Below are 24,312 nucleotides of genomic sequence, written 5' to 3' on the forward strand. Positions count from 1 at the left end.
CCCGGGGCTGTTGATAGCTGGTGATTGGACATGGTTGTGCCACAGAGGACCTAGTGTGGGCTCCTGCTGGGACCACATTTAATCAAAGGCTTCTTGGCCGGCTTATCAAAGGGAATACTTTTCCAGCAATCTTCTTTGCTTCAGCCCCCTCAGCTCCCCAGACTCTCTGTCCAGTTCTCAGTTATATTAGAGAGTCCAGAGACTCCCGATAAGCTGTACGGGATATCACGAACAAAAAGTAGCGTGCATGTGTGCTTTTGGAAGATCTGACAGATAAAGCTTTAAACTGCTGCTTCGTCACCACAGATAAAATTTGTCTTATTACAATTTTTTGATGCAAGTTGTAATACTTGAAGATGTTTCAGACACAGCTGAAGCATCTCTGGGCTCTCTGCATCTGCAGGCTGTGGTCTGGAGACCACAGTGGTCTTTTAATAGCCATGGGAGGCCAATATCATTAGATAAGATAAGCTTTATTGTCCCTTAGGGTAATTTTATCAAGCCATTCCAGTCACTGAGACTATTCTAGTGCCAGCGTCCGGTGGCAGAGTCTATCTGTGTCCTGGATGCCAGGCTGACAGCATTCCAGTTCAAGAGTATGACAGGCAAACCATTACTCTTTGAAGCTGGCAGGCGGCAAGAAGAGAAGAGGGAGGCTGTACTGACTGAGGGGACAAATAAAGCATCAAACTACACAGAGGGTTTAAAGGATACATCATTTTCTTGGTCAGCTTAGATCCTTTCCTGTTTGGTTATTGGCACAGCAGGTTAGGATTACTCACTAAATTAAATGCTGCATTTAGGATTTTTTTAATTGGGTAGCTTAACTAACACAAACAGTAAGATGCAGAATAGCCAAAGTAAACAAACCAAAAGTAGGACACAATTTTGTAAAGATGCGTCACATTTCAGAGACTGCTCTGCTCATCTCGAGGAAAGTTTTGGAGGTGGTTGGTTTTCCAGTACAGCAAGGAATTATTTCATGATTACTGACATTACAGGTGTGCCAGCGTGTTCTGACTTCCAAATAAAGAAGCCCCCCCTCCTCCTTTTCCCCTGTTGTAGCAGCGCTTGCCATGTTTCCAGTTCTCAGCAATTAACTTAGTGGGCTATTATCAAAATCAATACAAACAATGGCCAAAGCTGCAACATAAAATCTAGGCTGTAGTAAATCAAAGTTATCCGTTAATCCCTCAAGGCCAAGTAGGCTGACTTGGATCACTGCTTTGAGAGAAGCTTTGTGGTAAAGTCACAAGGCGCTGCTCAGATGGAGCATTTTTCTGCATTTTCTCTTTAAAAAGTAGAGAGTTTTCAAACTGGTATAATGAAAAATGCTGCTGTAAGTGTCTTTGGATTTCTCTCTCTCTCTTTTTTTACAGTTTTTGTTTTCACATTTTCTAAATTTTGTGTTTAAAAATAATTTTAAATTTCAAAAAACTCCTCCTGTGTCTCAGTACTGACAGTTAAAAAGATTTATAAACCTTCTGCCGCGGCTGTAATGCGTCTGAGCTCTGGGAGCCGAATGACAACAACTCTGAGAATAGAGAATGAACTCCGGTTACATATATATCCGTGAACACTCGTGCTAGAGGTACATAGGCAGAACTTAAGCTTACACTGGAAGAGCGATTTCAATGACTTAAACTGGTAGATTTAGGAGAGAAAGAAATGTATAAGGTTACCCAGAGACCTGGCGGGCGTGTTTATCAGCAGATCTTAATCTGAGCAAAACTACGTTCCTCACAATTCATCATCATTACCCGCCCCGTGTGGCGCATCTCTTTGACCGCCCTCCCTCGACCACCTCCGATACAGGCGTCCTGTTGGTGGGAATCTAGCCAGAGATCCACCTCGGGGGTGGTCTGGGTGTCGGCCATGCGATCTGTTTTGCACACATATTCACATGTACGTACCTGCACGCTTGTATAGCACCCCATCACTGCTCCCTGAACTACCCTATCACCTGTCTGGTAAAACCCTCAGCGCGTTGGCGGTCCTTCCTACTGTGTCACTCACCGATCATGACCAATGCATCGTGTTTGTGTATGTGTGCAGGGGGATGTTTACGCCTCAAGGCCAGAAGAACCTGTTCTCAGGTTTAATGTGAGTCTAGTAAGGTCGGGGGTCATAAAGTTTAGGCGTATTAACAGAAAAGCTCTGGCACTGTGAATGACCAGCAGCGATTTGCTGCCTGTTGACACCTCCTAAACATTAAGAGCTCGCTCATGTAGCTAAGCTCTCCTCAGGCTGGCCAGCGATGAGGTAAAGCTATTCAGGAGAACACCTGCTTTGCTGGATTTAAATCTGGCCTGCAGTGAGCTGCTCACTCTTGTCAACTCCTTCACTCATCTTTTATTCTTTCGCTCTGCCTCTATTTGATGTGGTGGGTGTCAGCCATTAGGTATTACATGGTGTAGCTTTGCAGAAACACTGTTGGATTGGACGGCCTTTGGGAGCAGCAGGAGGTGCAGATTTGTTAGGGAGCTCGAACTAATATTTACGTGACCTCCCGAGACCTGCCTGAGGAGTGTAAAGACAGAAAGCATGAGTATGAATTGATGTAAGTGGAAAAAGGGATTATGACATTAAAGATTTATCTGCTGAGATCCACTGCAACTGCCCTCCAACCCCCAAATTGTCCAATTTTTCACTAACTGCTGCCTTTGCTCAGCCGCTCGTGTAGCTGAGTGACTGCAATGCATTGTGGTACAGCAGTGCAACGCAAAAACTATAGTCAACACGTTGGTCTGAGAGGCTTGCCAAATCAATTCTGGCAACAAAACTTTCCTCTAAACTTTTTCACACATACTGTTGTAGATGCAATATTTCCCTTGCTTTTGCAAGTCAGTGGACCTAAAGGAATTTTCCAGAGCAGAAAGCTTGTTTGACCTGGTCCATCATCAATTTGTCATCACTAATATATTCGTGATTTAACTCCTGACTGCTGGGCCAGAAGTCAAGCTTAGTGTTGGCTTGAAGAATACACAGACGAGCGCTCAGTGCTGAGCCGGAGTCACACAGTTAGAGAGTTAGTCGCGGTGAATTCTTCACCGTACAAGGTGTGGGCCGCAACGTGACGAGGTTTGTATATGTGTGTGACAGTGAGAGTGTGTTTATCTCCCTCCCTGTGTGGGAATTTACAGACACACCTCGCAAGGCACAAACAACAGTGACCTGGAAAAATAGCCGAAATTCCACCAACATACCAGGAAATCTGAGGGTTTAGGCTGACAATACACACGCAAGACAGAGGTGTGGGAAATGGGAGAGATACAGGGTCAGGGTTAAACTGTGTCGGCCTCACAGATACAGATACCAATGAGTGATACCAGCTGACGCACGCTGATGCTGACACTAACAGTGATACCGTGGCTACCTGAGTGGCATTGACGGATAGATCCTGGAGCGCACACACAATCACGACTTCTAATTAGCATGTGATGTGCCAAAAAGCTATCCTTGTTCCTCAGACTTCTGGAAGTGGGAACAATATCTAGTGTTGCAGTGTTACAAACCGTCCAATCTGATCTTATAAAAGTCCCTTTTTGTTGAGGTAAAGTAGTTTAACTGCACATTTAATCTCTGGGATATCAAATTTTCATAAAAAGAAGGGAAATTTCAATAATCCCAGCTTTTCTACATGATAAAGAAATGCTTTGGTTGAGCTGAGAAACATTTGTTAGTAGGACTGAAATTACTGTCCTGTGATTATAAAAAGTTTCTGTTAATTCACAGAAAAAAATCCTATTTATTTATTTATTTTACTGTGGAAATGTGAAAAACAAATTTATATAGCCAAAAGTGGAAAAACATGACTTTTAGGGCTGGGTATCATCACTGATTTCTAGAATCGATTCGATCCATGATTCGATTTAATTCGATTTGAATCTGGGAAATTTTGACAGTCATAAATATTATAATTCAGATCAGTACATTTACATATTTTTGTATCTATAAAAAGGAAGCTGACACTTTCCAGACTTTATCAAAGGTGTGAGCATCACAGCAGATGCCTTTGTGTCAAAATAGCTGAAGATAAAACACAGAAAAACATGAAGGTGGTTTTCCTGGCCTGGATTTTATAAAAATATTCTGCAGTACATCAAAAATGAAAGAAAACCATTAATCAACATATGAACATTACCTCTGAAATTACAGCGGTTTTATTAGAGACACAGCTAAGCGTTTTGCATTTTGTATAATTTTAAAAAGTTTGAATTTGTTCGGAAGCCTATTGAACGGCAGAAATTAGGTTTTCTTTTCGGAAGTAAGTAAAAGGAAAAAAAACATCGTCCGACAGCCTGTAAACAACAGTAGTCTTGTGTGTAACAAGCAAGCGAATAATGCAGAAAACAGATTTCGGGGATAGACGGGAAACTGTTCTTGAAGTACAGAGAGAGAGAGAGAGCGAGCGAGCTGTGCATGAAGTGTGATTTTATCCTGGTGGAAGCAAAACAGCAAAAGTCAGAGGAGTCCATGACGATGTTTATGTGAAGTTTAGTTTGGATCTTCTTTTGCTGCTGGTTCGGTCAATATTGTTTGGAGAGAGATAAACTAACAGCTTTAGAATCGGCGCAAAAAGGGCGTAAACACAAAGCTCGACCCGCCGAAACATCAGGATCAGCGAGCTGTCGGCTTTCAGCCCCGACCGTGTCCGTGCCGTAGGGTGAGAAAGTCACATCTCACTGATTCTGATCCGCAGGTCCGCGCTTTGTGTTTACGTCTTTGTGCAGAAGCCGTGTTCCTGCTCTCATTTACTGTTTTAAATGTTTGGTGGTTGTTGAAATTTTGTGATGTTTCACCTGAGATTCTGGAATTTTGGGCAAAATACATTTATATAAAAAAATCGATTCAGGATTTTAATGAATCGATATCACGTTATCCAAGCCAGAATCGATTTTAATCGATGAATCGATTATTAAAACCCACCCCTAATGACTTTCCCCTCATTTCATTGATTATATGTTACTTAATCACTTTGGTGTAATATGAATGTCCACGTGGGTCTTTAACAGCAGGAAAGATTGAAAAACATATTAAACATACAGTTTAAAAATCAAACTTTATGCCCTCCATTTTTCAAAGTCGTTCAGCTGGGTGAGATTGGAGCTTTTGCTGGGCCGACTCTGGCCCACGGGCCGACTCTGGCCCCTGGGCTGATTCTGGCCCCCGGGCCTTACGTTGGACACCTCTGTTTTAAAAGATCTCAACAACAATGTTAAGTGGCAAGAAAGTAAAAGCATCTACTGGAGTGTATACCTGTACTCAAACACGTTCACAACTGTGTGTTTGTTGATGCTGAGAGTGGTGTAGATGCGTCGAGTCACTGGAGTCAACTTCCCTCTGTCAGTCTCCGGTCGTCCTCACCTTGAAAAACACAAACCACTGAAGATACACACAAGTTCAGCCATGTGACGGATCCCAAACTCCGAGCGCACAAACAAACACTCTCCATGTGGAATGTGGGAGGCTGTTGTTTGTGTTTTGAGGTGCACATTGATCCAGTGTTCTCTCCCCAAACACTCTGTAAATTTGCATTGGCACAGAAGTCGGTCCATACACACAATCACAGAAACCTGACATTATCTTTAGCTTCATGTCTGTTTTATTTTTCCTGCTACAGCCATTTGCAGAAGCAGCAAGCCTCCCTGCTTCGCCTGTCGTGATTTCACCTTCTACCCACATTGAGACAGTTGATCAGGAGCAAGGACACGCTACAGTAGCCCCTATCGCTCAGTAAACAGTGGTAAACAGAGCAAGCGCTCGGCATGAAATGGAGGAATACTGCACACGAAACATTTACATAGAGCTGCCACAGGAACAATATCATTTCAGTTTTACAATAAAGTGCTGGTCTAACAAAAACAACAGACGGAAACTCATCTGTCCCTCTGCCTGCTCGGAGTGACTTGTTTATGCTCCGGCCTCCCACTCTGTGTAAGGAGATAATTCAATCAAGTATAATAGAGCTTTCACACGAGCTTAACCCAGCTTTAATCCTAACGCTGCCGGACCAAACCTGGAGCCTGATCTCATATATCTAGCATTTCCTGAACCACAGCAGCAGATGAGAGGTTTTAAAGTTACTGTTCATAATTTGACATTAATGAAAATCAGAGGATGTTGTTTTACTGCTAAACAGTGAATCAGTTTAATGTTGTTCTAAATTAACATTCATAGTTTATTTGGAAATATAAAAACACAACTCAAAACTAAAGCAGTGAGGAAAAGATGACATCATAACGCAGTACAACAACCTGCATTATTGCAGATAAAGGTTTAGGTGGGAAATAGAAGCTTTGCATTGTGACTGGTGCCCCAGTGCCTGAAAGAGTGGTGGTATTTTAAATTGCACCCAGTCTGCCCCAGAGGCAGGGGCACACCACACCTACTTTTGGCAATACTCCATTGTGTCTACATCTCTCTCCAGTAACTACAGCCAACTACTGACATTGTTTTGATCCATCTCAGAGTGGAAAACTGTTCCTCTCGTGCAGAGAGTGTAGGGCCAGCCAGCAGCACTATAGTTAGTATACATTATGCATAACACATGGAACTTATGAATGTGTTGTATATACATTGTTCATGCACAGACCCATAGTGTTACATGCAACTGATAAATTATCTAAAAGATCATTTCGTCTTATCCTCCATATATGTTTCACAGTTGCAAAACCTGTGCAGCAGCATGCAAGTTCACTAAATCACCACATGCTCTATTCAAACACATGTGCTATATGCAAACACTAAAACTGGGCCATAGAATTGAATTTATGGCATCTGCATGATGGACGCCTCGATATTACGGTAAAGAAAGCTGCAAGCTGGAAAATTATTTGAGACATATCAGAAACGTTTTCCATTCTGGCAACATGGAGGCATAGATGTTAACTGCACATGACTTTTATGCATGCACGTGTTAAACACGAGAGGGTAGCGTGATTTTGTACAATGCTAAGATAAAGCGCACTCACATCTTCATTACTGGCTAAGAGATCCAAATCTATCAAGTGTTTGAACTGGGATAGTTTAGAGGAGAGTAAACAACAGTCTAATGTGTTTATCAGGCACTAAAGCACACACCAACAGCTGTTTACCACACAGAGAGCCAAAACGCACACAACAACAGCACCAAGAACATGCAGTCTGATGGCACTGCACAGCATAAGTGAAAGGTGATGTTGAAAGGGCTTTGCCTTTGAAATGTTTGGGAGAATGTGAAAGTATAATTACCCCCCATGTGAATATCCAGCTGCTGCAATATAACACTATCGTTTAAACAGAGAAAGGGAGAGTGAGACCTTAAAATTTCCTACTGTATAGTGCCAGTCAATCAACAAATTGCTTAATGCATTCTGACAAATAAATACAGTGCCAACCAGAAGGAAGAAAGTGAGACGTGCAGCCATGCTTTAAAATAAAAACGGATAAATTAACTATGCATAGAGTAAATGCTTCTTACAACTGGATTTAATGAAAAGAACGCCAGGTTACTTCAAGGCATAATTTAATTCAAGGCATAGTTTCTTTAAATTTAGATGTGGACGAAAATGACATAAAAACAATGACTGCGAGCAGCTGTGAATTTCCTAAAAGTAACATTCTGTATGTATCATAAAAACAACTTTTATTGCATGAAACCATGTTCATCCATTCTGAGTAATGACATGCTCCAACATACGATCTGAGCATTATTAAAAAAACAAACAAAACCAAACCAGTGGGATGTTTTGGGAGCTATGCTAATTTGCTGTGAGCTGGATGAAAAAAAAATGCTTAACGCCCGTATAATAAATATGCATTTTCTCCCAGAAGTCTCTTAGACTAACTGAGTTTAGTTTAATGGCTTAAAATAGCTTGCATGGCATAAAAGTTTAAGTTTAAAACTCATAAAACCTCACCAACCAGCCACTTCAAAGTTACTAGTCTTAACATTAAAACTTGTTTTAAGTCTGCGAGTGAAAAAATTGCATTCAGTGGTGGGAAAAAAGCAACACTACCAGACACTGTTTGCATAACCTGTGCAGCAAGCAACGATTGAAAAGTTAGAACCAGCGCTGATGGGGAGTTAACAAAGCACTACACACCTGCAAAACTGCATATTGTGCAGCAAAGTTAGAACAGTTGTGTGGCGTGGGTGCAGCTCTTCCTGCTTCAGATGTTAGTGCTAATACTGATTTCATTAGGTACCCGTCTTTAATGCAAATATCTAATGAGTCAACCACATGGCAGCAACTTAGCGCATTTAAGCATGAAGACATGGTCAAGATGACAAGCTAAAGTTCACACTCACTATCAAAATTAGGAAGAAAAGTGATTTAAGTGACTTTGAATTGTTGTTGGTGCTGGATGTGCTGGTGTGAGTATTTCACAAAATGCTGATCTACTGGGATTTTCACATCTCTATCCATCTCTACCTGACTCTAGGGTTTACAGAGAGTCCAAAAAAAAGGGAGCAGGAGTTCTCTGGGTGAAAAGTCTTTGTTGATGCCAGAGGTCAGAGGTGAATGGACTACTTTCAATTGATAAAAAGGCGAGAGTAACTCAAATAACCACTTCCAAGGTATGGAAAAGAGCATCTCTGAATGAACAGCACATCGATCCTGGGGCTAGACCACATGGGGGATATTCCATAAGGGGATGTTTTCTTGCCACAATTTGGCCCCATATTACCATGTGAACATTGTTTAAGCCTACCTGAGTAATGTTACCTGACTATGTCTATCCCTATATGACTAAATGGTAAATGGCCTGCATTTGTATAGGACCCCAAAGCGCTTTACACTACATTCAGTCATCCACCCATTCACACACACATTCACACACACATTCACACACTGGCAATGGCAAGCTAGGTTGTAGCCACAGCTGCCCTGGGGCACACTGACAGAGGCGAGGCTGCGGACACTGGCACCACCGGGACCTCTGACCACCACCAGTAGGCAAACACAGGGTTAGTATCTTGCCCAAGGATATTTGGCATGCAGCCAGGAGGCAGCGTGGGATCGAACCACCGATCTTCTGGTTAGTGGCTGACCTGCTCTGCCACCTGAGCTACAGCCACCCCACCCACAGACTACAGTGTACCTATCTTCTAATGACTCCTTCTAGCAGGAGAGAAGCTCAAATAATCTCACACTGGTTTGTTGAACATGTCAGTGAGTTCAGGACACTGAGTTATTGAACTGAGAGCTGGAGAGCACTTTTGAGATGAGGTTAAATGGGAGTTTGCATCATGGATGACCAGCTGACAAGTTTGCAGCAACTGCTTGATGCAGTTATGTCAATGTGGACAAAATCAGCGCCCCGTTGAATCTATGCAAAGAAGAATCAAGACGGTTCTGAAGCCAAAAGGGTGTCCACCCTGAAGTTGGACCTAATAAAGAGGTCAGTAAGTGTATGGACGGATCAAATCTTCTTTAGTTTGACGTGTCTCAGGTTATTTATATTCTTAAGCAACATTTGACAGCAGACCACATTACTAACAATCCAATATTTAAATGTTTCTTTTTTTTAACCAAATAATAAAATATTTTTTCATGTTTCGACAGCACTATCTTGTTTGTCTAAACTGTACACACACAACTTTGGTTACATGGAACCAGGCTATGTTTTGTCTGGGCTGTGTAACTTCCTGATCTCTTTAAAACCAGGTTAGCTTTTTCACATGTGGAGATTTACACAAATTAAGTCATGAGATTAAATAGCATTTGTTATTAAATTTAGTTATTTTTATCTTCTTTGTTTAATTTGACATGTGAGGTTTAGTGTTTGTATATACTGTGTGCGTGTGGGGGGTGAGTGAAGGTGGACAGTTGCAGTATTTCAAACAGCTATTTTTGTCTGTCCTGTGAGCAAGGACCTCCCACACTGCTGTTTGTAAGAATATTTTTCATGCTTAGGTTAAATAACCAGGTTGTTTAACACAATCTCTGAGTGAGAGGAAGCCTGAGAAACTTTTGCTGGAGGAAAAGTTTACTGGTAGTTAGCGAGAGAGGTGACGATGAATCAGACGATCAGCGTGTAGCAGTGTGGCTTCACGCTGAGAAATAGCACTGGAGATGTGATGCTTACTCGAGAGTGTTTATGGAGACGTAAAAAGAAGGTAAGGAGGAGTTGCACTCTGTCTTTGTGGATCTAGAGAAAGCAAATAGTAGGGAGCCAAAAGAGGAGCTGTGGTACTGTCAGGAGTGGGAGTGACAGATGGGATTACATCAGTGATCTGATCAGAGCCCCACCTTGTTTGACATGGTGACAGATGAGGTCAGGCAAGAGCATCCTTGGACTCTGATGTTTGCGGATGACATTATGAACTGTAGTCAGATTAGGGAGCAGGTGAAAGAGAGTGAAGACGGAAAGACCAGAGGAAGTGAAGGTGGATGAGTTTAATTTCCTGGGGTCAATGGACAGAGCGCAAGAAAGGTAAAAATGAGAGACAGACAGGGTGGAAATAGTGGAGACAAGTATCAGAGGTGAAGGACAGAAGGTACTGAGATCTTCAATTACGTACTTTGGAGATATTGGCACCAACAGAAGGACGTGAGCCTGAGCTGAAAATGCTAAAATGTCTATTGGGAGGGACCCAAATGGAAAGGATTGAGCAGTTTGGAGACAAAGAGAGAAAGATAAAGCTGAGATGGTTTGGATATGGGCAGAACAGGAATAGTGGGTATATTAGTGAAGGATGTTGAAGATGGAACTGCTAGACAGGAAGAAAAGAGGGAGACCAAGTCAAGAGCAGTGTTGGTCAAGTTACTTGAAAAAAGTAATCAGTAACTAATTACTGATTACTTCCCCCCAAAAGTAATCCCGTTACTTTACTGATTACTTATTTTCAAAAGTAATTAATTACTTAGTTACTTTTTAAAAACACGATTTACAACCTGAATAGGTGATAAAGTGATAGATCTTTCAGCCCAATTCTACTTTTTCTGCATAATCATCATACAAAATGTAATCAAATGGAAAAGTCTCTTTTTAAAACTTGTTTTATTAGTTTTAATCTTTTAACTTTATGCATCAAGCAAACATTTAATTATCTGCAACATTCACTGACTGGAAGAAATTAGTTTAACATTTAAACCTATTTTCTGCACATAAAATAATTTGTTTTTGTGTTTACACTCAGTCTTTCAAATAGATGCAAGTGAAACACAGAAGAAAATAAATAAAGTCAAAGACTCGCGGTCCTGTTGCTCTATTTTCACCTGTAAAGCAGGAGTGGGGTAGGCGGAGGTTTACCCTGGTGCAGGTGTGCAGCGGTCAGTTGAAGAATCCGTGAGTTTCTCTGTGAGTTTCCCATTACGTCGTAGCTACTCGGTGCTTGTTTGGAAGTTTAGGGGTTTTTTCGCTGTAAAAAGAAGTTTTCTTCCCACGCACAACGGACACTAATGTTTTTGTCACTTTTTATGGAATCAAACTCAAAGTAAGGTCAGTACTTCCACGCTTTAAACGCTGCACGCTCATACTCTCTCTGCACTCGATATATGATCCATTGTTGATCTGCACACAGCTGTTGTCACCAACGTCGCACTCGCTTACGTCACTGTCATGAGACATTCTCGCAAAAAAATCACGGTTTTAGTAACGCAGTAACGCAGCGTTCCTACGGGAAAGTAACGGTAATCTAATTACCGTTTTTGCAATAGTAATCCCTTACTTTACTCGTTACTTGAAAAAGTAATCGGATTACAGTAACGCGTTGCAAATAACACGTTACTGCCCATCTCTGGTCAAGAGTGAGGAAGATTAAAAGGAAAGTACATTACAAGTCTTTATATGACCTCTATTTTTTCAAGATTGACATTTTATTTTACAAATTAGAGATCAGAGGGATCCTGGATGGCATAAAGAGCATTTTTGTTGGATTTACTGTATGTTATCAAATCTGTTTCAGTCACATATTTTCTGTAGGATATGATGGTTTTAGAACTGACTGAATCTCTTTCCCTTTCTCTTTCTCAATATGTAAGAAGAAAGGGGCCAATAAAATCACAGACACAGCACATCCAATATTATGTGATTAATATGAAAATCCAAAATGCAAAATTGGTGTAAATGAATCAATCCATGAATCTATTATAAATGTTGTGGGTGCGATATGTACCCTGTTTTGCAAATATGAGTGGAATCTGCATGTCACATGTGCAATTACCCAAGAAGCAAGCACTGGAGGCGTGGTTGGGAATCTTAGAGCAGACCATGTTCAGATAGTCTGATAAATGCTATCTGCTAAAGTCTGCATAGATTGCTAAGGCTGGTTTCTATAGCACCAAGGATTCCTCATGCCTCTTTCAGGCCCTGTGTGTATACTGTCATGTATCATCTGGCATCTCCAGACATCATTATCACAACCATCGACTGTCCAGTCCTCACACACACACGGTCATTACCTTTGGCGATATGCAGCACTCTGACAACTGTAAGGACGGTGGTAGGTTGAGGGGGTCTGAGTGTGGGACCGAGCCCAGAAGAAAGAGGCCTCTCTGGTGTGAGGAGGGCAGGATCAGTGTGGCACTCAGCCCTGTCTGGATCCAGTAGTGAGTGTGATGCGAGAGGGGATGGTAGGAGATAAGTCCACTTCACCAAACTCAATGGGACACTTCAGCAGAAGCACAGCTCTCACCCTGAGCACCGTCTGTCTGAGAGTATGAAGGACAGAGACTTTCATTTGATTACAACAAAATTCAAATGAAATACTGCTTACTTGTGTTAGTTTGTATAGTCATTTATGGTCTGAGTAGCACCATATAGTCCAGTGATGGTGCATCTAATGAAGGCAGCATCACTGCAGAGGATATTTCATTTGTATAGGTACGCACAAGCATTTAAGTGTGTGTGCGCACAGTGACAGAGACAGATTAGGTGTCTGAGAGGGACAGATGGCCTTACAACCAACCTCCACTCACTCATTGAGTGAGATAAAGAGCCACATTCTCTCTCTCTCTCTCACACACACACACACACACACACACACACACACACACACACACACACACTCCATTGCTGGCATCCAACCAATTGTGTGGAGAAATAACTCAACCCTTAACATGAACAAATAAGTGTGGATATTAGGCCTGTGCTGGGTCCGCTGAAAAACTGTAGATTCATCACAAGCTTCAAACAAACAGATTAGAAGACGACCGTCGTGGTATTCAAATGGACTTATAGGATTTGTCCGTGTATATACTCGAGCTGTGTGAGATTCGGGAGGGTTAGCAAGTATGAGTGTGTTTGTGTGTGTGTGTGTGTGTGCCAAAACAGTGACACGACATTCTTCTACAAACAGGTTTTCAGCAAAGCTCTTATCTCTCTTCTGCTCTCTCCTCATCCATCCCCTTGTTTCGTCCTCTCGTCTGCTGGAAGAAACGCCTTTTGATTACATTTCCATCACAAATACGCTTGCAGAATGCAGCCTATTTCTCAGGAAGACAGCGCTATAATAGGTAGACGCTTAAACCAGAACAAATGATGGACAAAGTCAAGCAGCATTACTGGTTTGTGAGTGTTTTGGGAAGGTCTGTGTTTCCGGGTGACCCCAGTGGCCCAGCCTGCCTGTCTATTAGAGCCGGGGCTATTAGAGCATCAGAAAGTGGGAGCATCCCCTCTTGCCATGGTGATAAGATCAAGGCATTCCGACAGCCAAAGCGGTCATTACCCTGCGCTCTAGCCCATAATGTTCCTCTATTAAAACACCCCGTTGCCATGGAAATGCAGCTGTGGCCATTTAAGTCATTTCTTGGCCCTGCTGTCTCTCTGGGTCATTGACACACGCACACACACAAACACACAATGCACTGACATGTCGACTGATAAACATTTACACATGCACGCTGCTATCTGGGGCACTGTTTCCCTCCAACACGCACAGCAGAAACACGCACAGGTCCTGTTGTCTGGGCGTCTGGCTCATGCGGGGTCACGGCTGACCAGGCAGGAAGATGGCGAACATGGATGTCAGACGGTACAGTAAGACCACCGGGAAGGCGGAGCCATTGTTACAGAATTTGGCTTCAAACACAGTCATAGACATAGTCAAGTGGACGGATAGGAGGCTGACAGAAACACACGACAGATGCGTGCACAACACAAACACTGATCAGAGTAAACAAACACGTCAGGATGTTCAGAAGATTTTGTGTCAAACAAAGCCGACCCCCCCGTTCCACTAATCCTTTCGTGTCATCAGTAGACACCTCCTACGCTTGCACACACTTACAAACACACCACCAAACTCGACATCTTCCAGAAAAGCCTACCTAACCCTGCCTAATGAGCATACTGTAAAGCTCACGTTTATTGAACTCAGTTCATCTCTGTTCTGCTTTTTTCTAAATGCACCAACTTTCAGAGTTTTGCTCTTAGTTTAGTTGTTCTTGGCCCGTCTTGGGGTAGGAAATAACATTATAGTCTGTGTGGTGAGGGTTCATCAATAGCCCTTCTTGTTCTGCTACCTTAGGCTCAAAATCCTGAAAAACAGAACCACAAGCTAAATCTAGAATAGTAATCACTGATCATCAGATCCTCCTTCTGCTTGTGTCTTAATATCCCACCTTAAGAGACATCTAAATGGATTTGACAGGTTTAACAATTCATGTGATATTTTCTGTGCCTTCAATGTAATTTATTTTAATACAAAAGCACCTCATTCGACCAAACACATGGGTGATATCCTGAATGAAACTTGTAGTAAAATTGCCATTTGTCCATTTGCCATAGCGGTCTCGAGCAGTAGTTCTCCAGGTTTCCTTCGGACATTTCAGACCTGACGATTTTCACAGGTCAAAGTATTGCATGAATCAACCATCAGACACTATAAAGTGTGTCTGATGGTTGGCGATGATCCCAAACATGTTGCCAATGAAGTAAAAGTACACATAGATAGAATTCCACACAGTGGAATGCAGTCAGTCATGGATTGGTCTTCCAAGAACATGACAACAAAATTAATGAAGCAATGTATGAACATCGTGACAGAAGATAAAAGTCAGCCAGTATCCAAAGAACAGCTTTGAATGTCCTTCTCCAAAAAACCTATAAACTATACCTGAAGTCTACTTCAAGCTGTATTAAAGAATAAAGGTGGCCACACCAAATATTCACTTTCAAAATAAATCACAGGATCGGTTTCCAATTTTCCTATAGAAGTATAAAGGAATGAGGGGTGGCTTGAGACTTTTGCACAGCACTGCAAGAAATCTAATAGCTTAAAAAATCGTTGAACTTAAAAAATACAATAAATATACCACAACAAAACATTTAAATTTGACATTTTACAAGACCCTCATTCTATGATCACTGAGCACTGCAGAAATACTCTACATGCAAGTACATGCAAGCTTAATACAACAACTTTAAACACTTCAAAAGATCAAAAACACATAAATAATCTACAGTTTGTACTTACATTTATCAGAAATATGGTTGCTGAATATTCGAGAAAGTCAACAGTGTGCCTTATACAGAGCAAAGTGGCCAAAGTTTGAATGTATGAAACTTATGAGCTCTGCCTTATCAAAGTCATTTACTACCAGCCAGGGGTCATAAAGGAACTGAACAATTCTTGCACAGTAGCCTGCATTACATTCACCAGTATAGTGATTTATGTGGGACTACTACTTCAGCAAAGGTGTTTTCTATAATCATTTTTCTCCTGGCTAATGTTCTGTAACATTAGCTTGTCTTGTATCACAGTTTAATTGCTAGCTTTTTTTTACACAGCTGTAGAAAATACCAACATATAAAATACTGATAATCTGAACTCCTGTGGTTGAGCTAGCTGGTAGCTTAGCTAGCTGTTTTTACCAGCTGTACAAGCGAACTATTGTCAGATTTATATAGCTTACCCAGGTTACAGCCAAGGTGCTAATAATAGCTAGCACTACTGCTAGAAAATTCATATAAAATAGAAATGCCAAATAACTTAACTGCTAACTTGCGCAATCATATTGGCATGCACTCACCTACATCTTTATCAGGTACATATGTTCAGCTACTCATCATGGAAAAAACGAATCAGCCAATCACAAAGCAGGACCTCAAGTCGCTTAAGACCAGTACACATCTTCAGGACAGCCTGCTGAAGTTAAACTGAGCATCAACTGAACAAAAGTAATTTTTAAGTGACTTTGAATGTGGCATGGTTGTTGATGTCAGAAGGTCTGGTCAGAATATTTAAGAAACTGCTGATCTATTGAGATTTCCCAACAGAACCATCTCTAGGGTTTATAGATAATGGTCCTAAAATATATATCCAATAAACAGCAGTTTTCTGTGTAAAAATGAGGTCTGAAGAGAACGGGTTCGAGGTGATAGAATGGAAACAGTAAATTTAATAATCACTCTTTACAACTAAGGTATGCAGAACAGCGTCTCTGAATGTGCAACATGTAGAATCTGGAAGCTACAGCAGCAGAAGACCACACCAGGTGCCACTCCTAGAAATTAAGGCTTAGTTCCTTTGATCATTACAGTCTACCCACGTCACAAAGCTCAAATCATTTCAAACTGGTTTCTTGAACATGACAGGTTACTGTACTAAAATGCCCTCCACAACTATATAACATCAAGAAGGGTTGTTTTTTGTTTTTGTTTTTCATATCAAAGCACAAAGAGAAAAGGCTTTTAATTAACAGCTGATTAATACAGGAAGAGCCAATAGCAAGTCAGCCTATACTGATATATACAGTGTTGGGAAAATTACTTTTAAAATGTATTCCATTACAGATTACAGAATACATGTCCCAAAATGTATTCTGTAACGTATTCAGTTACGTTACTCAATGAGAGTAACGTATTCTGAATACTTTGGATTACTTAATATATTATCATGCTGTTTACAACTACATGAATGTACTATTGCTGTGAATTATTACTGTTACTCAAGGTCCGCGGCTCCGAACCGTAGTAAAGGGACCTCTGGCTAATACGGTGGGTTCCGTGTGGAGCTAGCTTTACTTTGTTGTCTATGGAGGACCACAAGAGCCACGCGCATCGAAATAAAAAATCCTGTGCTTAATTAATGAATTGTAGAATAAAATCTGCATTTGTAAATTCATTTTTGAATTCCAATTTAATAAACTGATTTTTAAAATGCTTTTTAAGTCTTCATTTCAAAAAACATTTTCGAATTGCACTTTAATAAACTTCATTTCAAAAACCTTTTTCGAATTGCACTTTAATAAACTGCATTTCAAAAACCTTTTTCGAATTGCAATTTAATAAACTGCATTTCAAAAATCTTTTTCGAATTGCACTTTAATAAACTGCATTTCAAAAACCTTTTTGAATTGCACTTTAATAAACTTCATTTCAAAAACCTTTTTCGAATTGCACTTTAATAAACTGCATTTCAAAAACCTTTTTCGAATTGCAATTTAATAAACTGCAGTTCAAAAACCTTTTTCGAATTGCACTTTAATAAACTGCATTTCAAAAACCTTTTTCGAATTGCACTTTAATAAACTTCATTTCAAAAACCTTTTTCGAATTGCACTTTAATAAACTGCATTTCAAAAACCTTTTTTGAATTGCACTTTAATAAACTTCATTTCAAAAACCTTTTTCGAATTGCACTTTAATAAACTGCATTTCAAAAACCTTTTTCGAATTGCACTTTAATAAACTTCATTTCAAAAACCTTTTTCGAATTGCACTTTAATAAACTGCATTTCAAAAATCTTTTTCGAATTGCACTTTAATAAACTGCATTTCAAAATCCATTTCCCTTTCCTGTTCGCTCAAGGATTAACATGTGGATTAGCATTTGGATTAGCAGTTGGATTAACAACTTCATTTTAAAAATCCTGCTGCTATTCAAATGAGCCACACCGTGGGATGTAAGGAGCTCTCTGATTGGTTGGTCAGACACAGGCTGTCTGCCAGCTTGGATGTTTCTAGCTCATAGCTTCGCCCTGCTAAGAAGCCTGTGTGCTTGTACAAAGGCCGTTCGACCTCGGGATTTACACTCGGCTCGACAAGGATATGTGAAGAATGAAGGGACCCTGCAGCGAAACGGAGAGCCCAACCTCTGGCTGAGTGCCTGTTTACAAAGTCTGACCACCTGTGAAGGTAACGTGCTAACGTGGCTAACGCTAGCATCACCGCACGTAGCCCCGTTATTTTAAGGTCATCTTAGCTTATGAAAGTTTTACGTCGCAGCTGTACGAGCTAGCTACGTGTTTTGTAAGCTGCTGTGCTCTTCACAAATAAAGCTGGAAGCAGCTCAAACTATTAGAACCAGCACTGAGGCCTGTTACATTTATACAGTGTTAGAGCAACGGCTGCAGCCTACAGCCTTTAAACTAGCGATTAAAATGCTGACAGTAAACTCGTCAGTCCAGATGTTACCACATTACTTTGTGATACTTGTGGGTTAAAACAACTGAGACAGGCTGATTAAAATAACAGCTTTCAGTTCTCTCATTCAGCATATAAACACTGGAGATCACACTACTGATTTCAGCTCATTTAATATGTGAGTGCACAGATTCATTCTCAACTGGACATAAACGATGATCAAAGGTTGTATATATGATGAAGTCATCAAACCCCAGCCTGTAACACAGTGCGCTGAATCTTAGCTTTGAATGTCCAGTATATTCTAATCAGTGCAATCTAAGCATTCACTGAACCTACAGTATCTACACCTGTGTGGTAAAGCTACAGATAATGAAATTTAATTATTAATACAATATACGTCATGAGAAACGAAAGCTGAAATTGATTCAGTTTAGTACTTTTCTCTGTATGCTCTGTGATCATAAAGGCCTTAAATTCTGTGATATATACTGTAAATGATTTTCACAGAGGTCTTAAAGTACTTAAATCACTGCTGATAGTCTGGTTGTTTATATTTTCACATTTTTGTGTCTGTAGGGCTGTTTGATGACAAGTTGGACTCCTCTGGGAGATGAGGACACACCCACACCTGTTCCATACTGCAGCCATTGATGGTGTTACGGCTCTGAGTCAGCGTTGGGCCATCAGACGCACACACTGGAAAACCAGCACCTGGACTTCATGCAGGAGAGACGGCCTCAGTGATGATGGACTCTGCATCGTCTATTTTACCTCCTAATCTCTTTCTCTTTAACACACAAGTAAAATCTTAGTGAGGAAGTCTCTAACTTGTACACATTTGTACTTTTACTTGTTTTATTAGTTATTTTTAAGAAGAGTAAAGTTATTCACAAAGTTTTTATTCTTCTGTATTTATTCTTTTGTATCATGTACCACAGTCATACTGAACTAGACAGACCTGGTGAATTGGAGAAAAAAATCATATATGAATGAATCATTCAGCTTCAGCAGTATTTCTATTCATCTTATGAATTCCAGTCTAATGTCAATTCACTGTTTGAGTTCAGTCTTGGTCTTAAACTCCAGAGAATACCACCTGGTTCAATTTTTTCATCTGATTATTGGGAAAACAGTTTTCTTCTGAGAGATGCTGCTAGAGCTGAAATAGAGCCCAAAGAAACAACAAAGTTTAGTGCCTCTGGATTTTCCATGGAAAATTGTTTTATCACTCACTCAGGTGACTGCTCCAGTGTCACGGATGAGTGATGAAAATATCTCCCACTGGAAACCATTGTGTCCAGTTAAAGTCAATCGACTTTTTCAAGGAGAGTTGTTAGATGCTGTGCTCATGAGGACAATGGGTTTTAAACTTGCAGCACAACACAAAGCTGAAATACTGGATCAACGATCAAAACAGATTGAGCAGAATTAGGTCAAAATGTAATATCCTCATATGATGACACATCACACATGATCCAGCATTGTTCTAAGAATGCAAACTTTCTTATTGGAAGTTTCCACAGCTGCCAGAAAGGGACAGATTTCTGGCTGGTCTTAATGAGTGGTCGTTGCTCTCTTGTTTTCTCTGGAATTGCTGCACGGAGGATGTAACACCCATGATAAGCACTGAGGTGTATGTCCTTGTCAGAAATGAGCAATGCTCAGCTTCCAGGTAAGGAGAAGTCGAACCAGAAGATATTCAAATGCATCTCTCCACAGCTGCTGATGAATTCTACAAAAAACAAAGTTTGTTAAAAACATTTGCAGGTGAATCACCACTGATTTATCACTGACATCCATTTACTCAAAAATTACTGACAAGTGAACAACTAGAATATATAGTTTATAATTTCAACATTGTACTGTAAAAAATGGAACTTTATATGACAAATGTGGTGTGGTGCTTGTGGAATTTTTAACAAGGACCCTACAAAACTTTACAGTACTCATGCTGCCACACTTCTGATGGCTAGGTGTGCAGTTCCTGCTTTAAATGCATTCACTTTTAAGATTAAGAAATCTAAGTGATAAGAGGCCAGAAATGTTTGAACTTGCTTATGAACGTAAATCACTGAGGCCGTCTCTCCTGCATGAAGTCCAGGTGCTGGTTTTCCAGTGTGTGCGTCTGATGGCCCAAAGCTGACTCAGAGCCGTAACACCATCAATGGCTGCAGTATGGAACAGGTGTGGGTGTGTCCTCATCTCCCAGAGGAGTCCAAATTGTCATCAAACAGCCCTACAGACACAAAAACATGTGAAAATATAAACAACCAGACTATCAGCAGTGATTTAAGTACTTTAAGACCTCTGTGAAAATCATTTACAGTATATATCACAGAATTTAAGGCCTTTATGATCACAGAGCATACAGAGAAAAGTACTAAACTGAATCAATTTCAGCTTTCGTTTCTCATGATGTATATTGTATTAATAATTACATTTCATTATCTGTAGCTTTACCACACATTTACCACACAGGTGTAGATACTGTAGGTTCAGTGAATGCTTAGATTGCACTGATTAGAATATACTGGACATTCAAAGCTAAGATTCAGCGCACTGTGTCAGAGGCTGGGATTTGATGAATTCATCATATATACAACCTTTGATCATCGTTTATGTCCAGTTGAATGAATCTGCACTCACATATTAAATGAACTGAAATCAGTAGTGTGATCTCCAGTCTTTATATGCTGAATGAGAGAACTGAAAGCTGTTATTTTAATCAGCCTGTTTCAGTTGTTTTAACTCACAAGTATCACAAAGTAATGTGGTAACATCTGGACTGACGAGTTTACTGTCAGCATTTTAATCGCTAGTTTAAAGGCTGTAGGCTGCAGCCGTTGCTCTAACACTGTATAAATGTAACAGGCCTCAGTGCTGGTTCTAATAGTTTGAGCTGCTTCCAGCTTTATTTGTGAAGAGCACAGCAGCTTACAAAACACGTAGCTAGCTCGTACAGCTGCGACGTAAAACTTTCATAAGCTAAAATGACCTTAAAATAACGGGGCTACGTGCGGTGATGCTAGCGTTAGCCACGTTAGCACGTTACCTTCACAGGTGGTCAGACTTTGTAAACAGGCACTCAGCCAGAGGTTGGGCTCTCCCTTTGCTGCAGGGTCCCTTCATTCTTCACATATCCGTGTCGAGCCGAGTGTAAATCCCAAGGCTGAACGGCCTTTGTACAAGCACACAGGCTTCTTAGCAGGGCGAAGCTATGAGCTAGAAACATCCAGGCTGGCAGACAGCCTGTGTCTGACCAACCAATCAGAGAGCTCCTTACATCCCACGGTGTGGCTCATTTGAATAGCAGCAGGTTTTTTAAAATGAAGTTGTTAATCCAACTGCTAATCCAAATGCTAATCCACATGTTAATCCCTGAGCGAACAGGAAAGGGAAATGGATTTTGAAATGCAGTTTATTAAAGTGCAATTCAAAAAAGATTTTTGAAATGCAGTTTATTAAAGTGCAATTCGAAAAAGGTTTTTGAAATGCAGTTTATTAAAGTGCAATTCAAAAAAGGTTTTTGAAATGAAGTTTATTAAAGTGCAATTCAAAAAAGGTTTTTGAAATGCAGTTTATTAAAGTGCAATTCGAAAAAGGTTTTTGAAATGAAGTTTATTAAAGTGCAATTCGAAAAAGATTTTTGAAATGCAGTTTATTAAAGTGCAATTCGAAAAAGGTTTTTGAAATGCAGTTTATTAAAGTGCAATTCGAAAAAGGTTTTTGAAATGCAGTTTATTAAAGTGCAATTCGAAAAAGGTTTTTGAAATGAAGTTTATTAAAGTGCAATTCAAAAAAGGTTTTTGAAATGCAGTTTATTAAAGTGCAATTCGAAAAAGGTTTTTGAAATGAAGTTTATTAAAGTGCAATTCGAAAAAGATTTTTGAAATGCAGTTTATTAAAGTGCAATTCGAAAAAGATTTTTGAAATGCAGTTTATTAAAGTGCAATTCGAAAAAGGTTTTTGAAATGCAGTTTATTAAAGTGCAATTCGAAAATGTTTTTTGAAATGAAGACTTAAAAAGCATTTTAAAAATCAGTTTATTAAATTGGAATTCAAAAATGAATTTACAAATGCAGATTTTATTCTACAATTCATTAATTAAGCACAGGATTTTTTATTTCGATGCGCGTGGCTCTTGTGGTCCTCCATAGTTGTCTGGGTCAACTTTGCTAGCAGAGACAGAGAGAGGCGTTGAAAGGCTGCTCCAACGGAACTTATTGTTTCAGAGGAAAACACGAACACGGTGTACAGTCGAGTCTTAATAGCTTACTTACAGCTGGGCTCGTCAGGCTCTCTTCTTGGCTGCAGTGGTTATTATTATATTTACATGCTTCCAGCTCCCGTTTCTGCTCGATGACAGCTCGTACTTTTCCTTTTTCTCCCTCCCTCGCTCACAGACACATAACGTGTATGGCAGTCCATTCTCCCTGCAGCACGGACTACACTGCCCATGATGCTACATTCTTTAGAGCTATACCGGTAGCATTCTGCCTATTAGCTTAGCACAACAACAACAACAACAAAAAGGCCTCTCTCACCCAGGAAACACGCAGAGAGAGAACGTCACCCTGTAACCATGGCAACCATAACGCTGCCGCCTGGAACAACAGAACGTAGCTGTCAAACAAAACCCAAACAGTCCTGACCCGCCACAATATGAAACAGGGAAGTACCGCCGTGTAATCCATTTATTTCAACAAAGTAACTGTATTCTAAATACCACCTTTTTAAACGGTAACTGTAACGGAAAACAGTTACTCATAATTTGTATTTTAAATACGTAACGGCGGTACATGTATTCCGTTACTCCCCAACACTGGATAGATACCATATGATATCTCACTGAAGGTCATGAAATAGTCAAGATATACTGGCACCACCAGGTTTGACATCTTTTCTGACATTTCTCATCAAAGTCTTTTCCCCTCTTTTTCTGTTTTTTGCTCTTCCTCACCCTCCAATTTTTTATGGTTTCCCATTTTTTCTTCTCTTCTTTCAGGTATTTGTAGTTGTACCAAATTATTCTATTTTCTTTCTTAAATTTAATTTTCTTTATTAGATTTTTTGCTACATTCTCCTCTGGTTGATTGTATTTTTCCTCCCTGTCTTTATGCTCATTCTGCAGTTCTTCATTTTGTGTTTGTCTTTTCAAACTCTTCTTTGTCAGAATTGGTCCCTTTGTACCAGAAATCATATCTCTGCACTGGATCATTTGGTGTTTGCGATCTCTCGGGTTACAGCTTTCCTTTCGACAGACTTCACATACCCTTTGGAGGTGTACCTCAGACTTATTGCTGAGACTTAGTGCCTCAGTGAAGAGGTTTAAACAAATCCTTGTATTTTGGATAGAGTCACAAACAAAAAACACAAACACACTTTGTCCACACAGCAAACAGGATCAATTTAAAAAATCCATATCTTGAATGAAATCTATTAATTATAAGGCCTCGTCTACTGTAAATATACCACTCACCTTTATCTTTTTATGGTATTCTTTCTCAACTGAATCATGAATCTAATACGAGGGGATCCACATATATGAAACACATGTATGTGTACTACACTCTAGTCCTGGCCCAACTTCCTGTCCATTTTCAGCTTAAGAGTTTACTGATTGCTTTTAAGGCTCGTAATGGACAGACCCCAGTTTATATCACTAGTGTCGTTTGTTTATGTTCAGCTCCCAGGTCTCTCAGATTTACTGGCAAAACTCTCTTACATGTCCTAAGGTCAGGCCTCAAACGAAAAGGTGACAGAGCTTTGCAGCTGCTGCACCACGTTTGTGAAATTGGCTGCAGCTTAACACAAAAGGAGTACCCTTCATCTCTGCTTTTGAGACTATAGGCTCAAAACTCATCTTTATTCTTTCCATCCCACTTATCTCCTGTTTGCTGTTACCTCTGTAACTCTGTCTCCTGCTGTCCACTGCTGGTTGTTGTAGTTGTTATTCATTTGCTTATTGCCGATGGCCTCTTAATTCTGTGTCCATGTTTTACATAATTACAT

General features: G+C 40.3%; 1 long non-coding RNA gene across 1 annotated transcript; it reads right to left on the reverse strand.

Moving 5' to 3' along the window:
- Positions 1–19,293: 19,293 nt before the first annotated feature.
- LOC148096879 (uncharacterized) lies at positions 19,294–21,386 on the reverse strand. Its single transcript, XR_015717029.1, has 3 exons — positions 21,353–21,386; positions 20,356–20,536; positions 19,294–20,032 (listed from the first exon to the last, which is right to left on the reverse strand). It is a non-coding gene; the product is annotated as an uncharacterized LOC148096879 (long non-coding RNA).
- Positions 21,387–24,312: the final 2,926 nt, after the last annotated feature.

This window comes from Neolamprologus brichardi, chromosome 20, assembly GCF_056152115.1.
Source record: "Neolamprologus brichardi isolate AB-2024 chromosome 20, ASM5615211v1, whole genome shotgun sequence".
NCBI lineage: Eukaryota > Metazoa > Chordata > Actinopteri > Cichliformes > Cichlidae > Neolamprologus > Neolamprologus brichardi.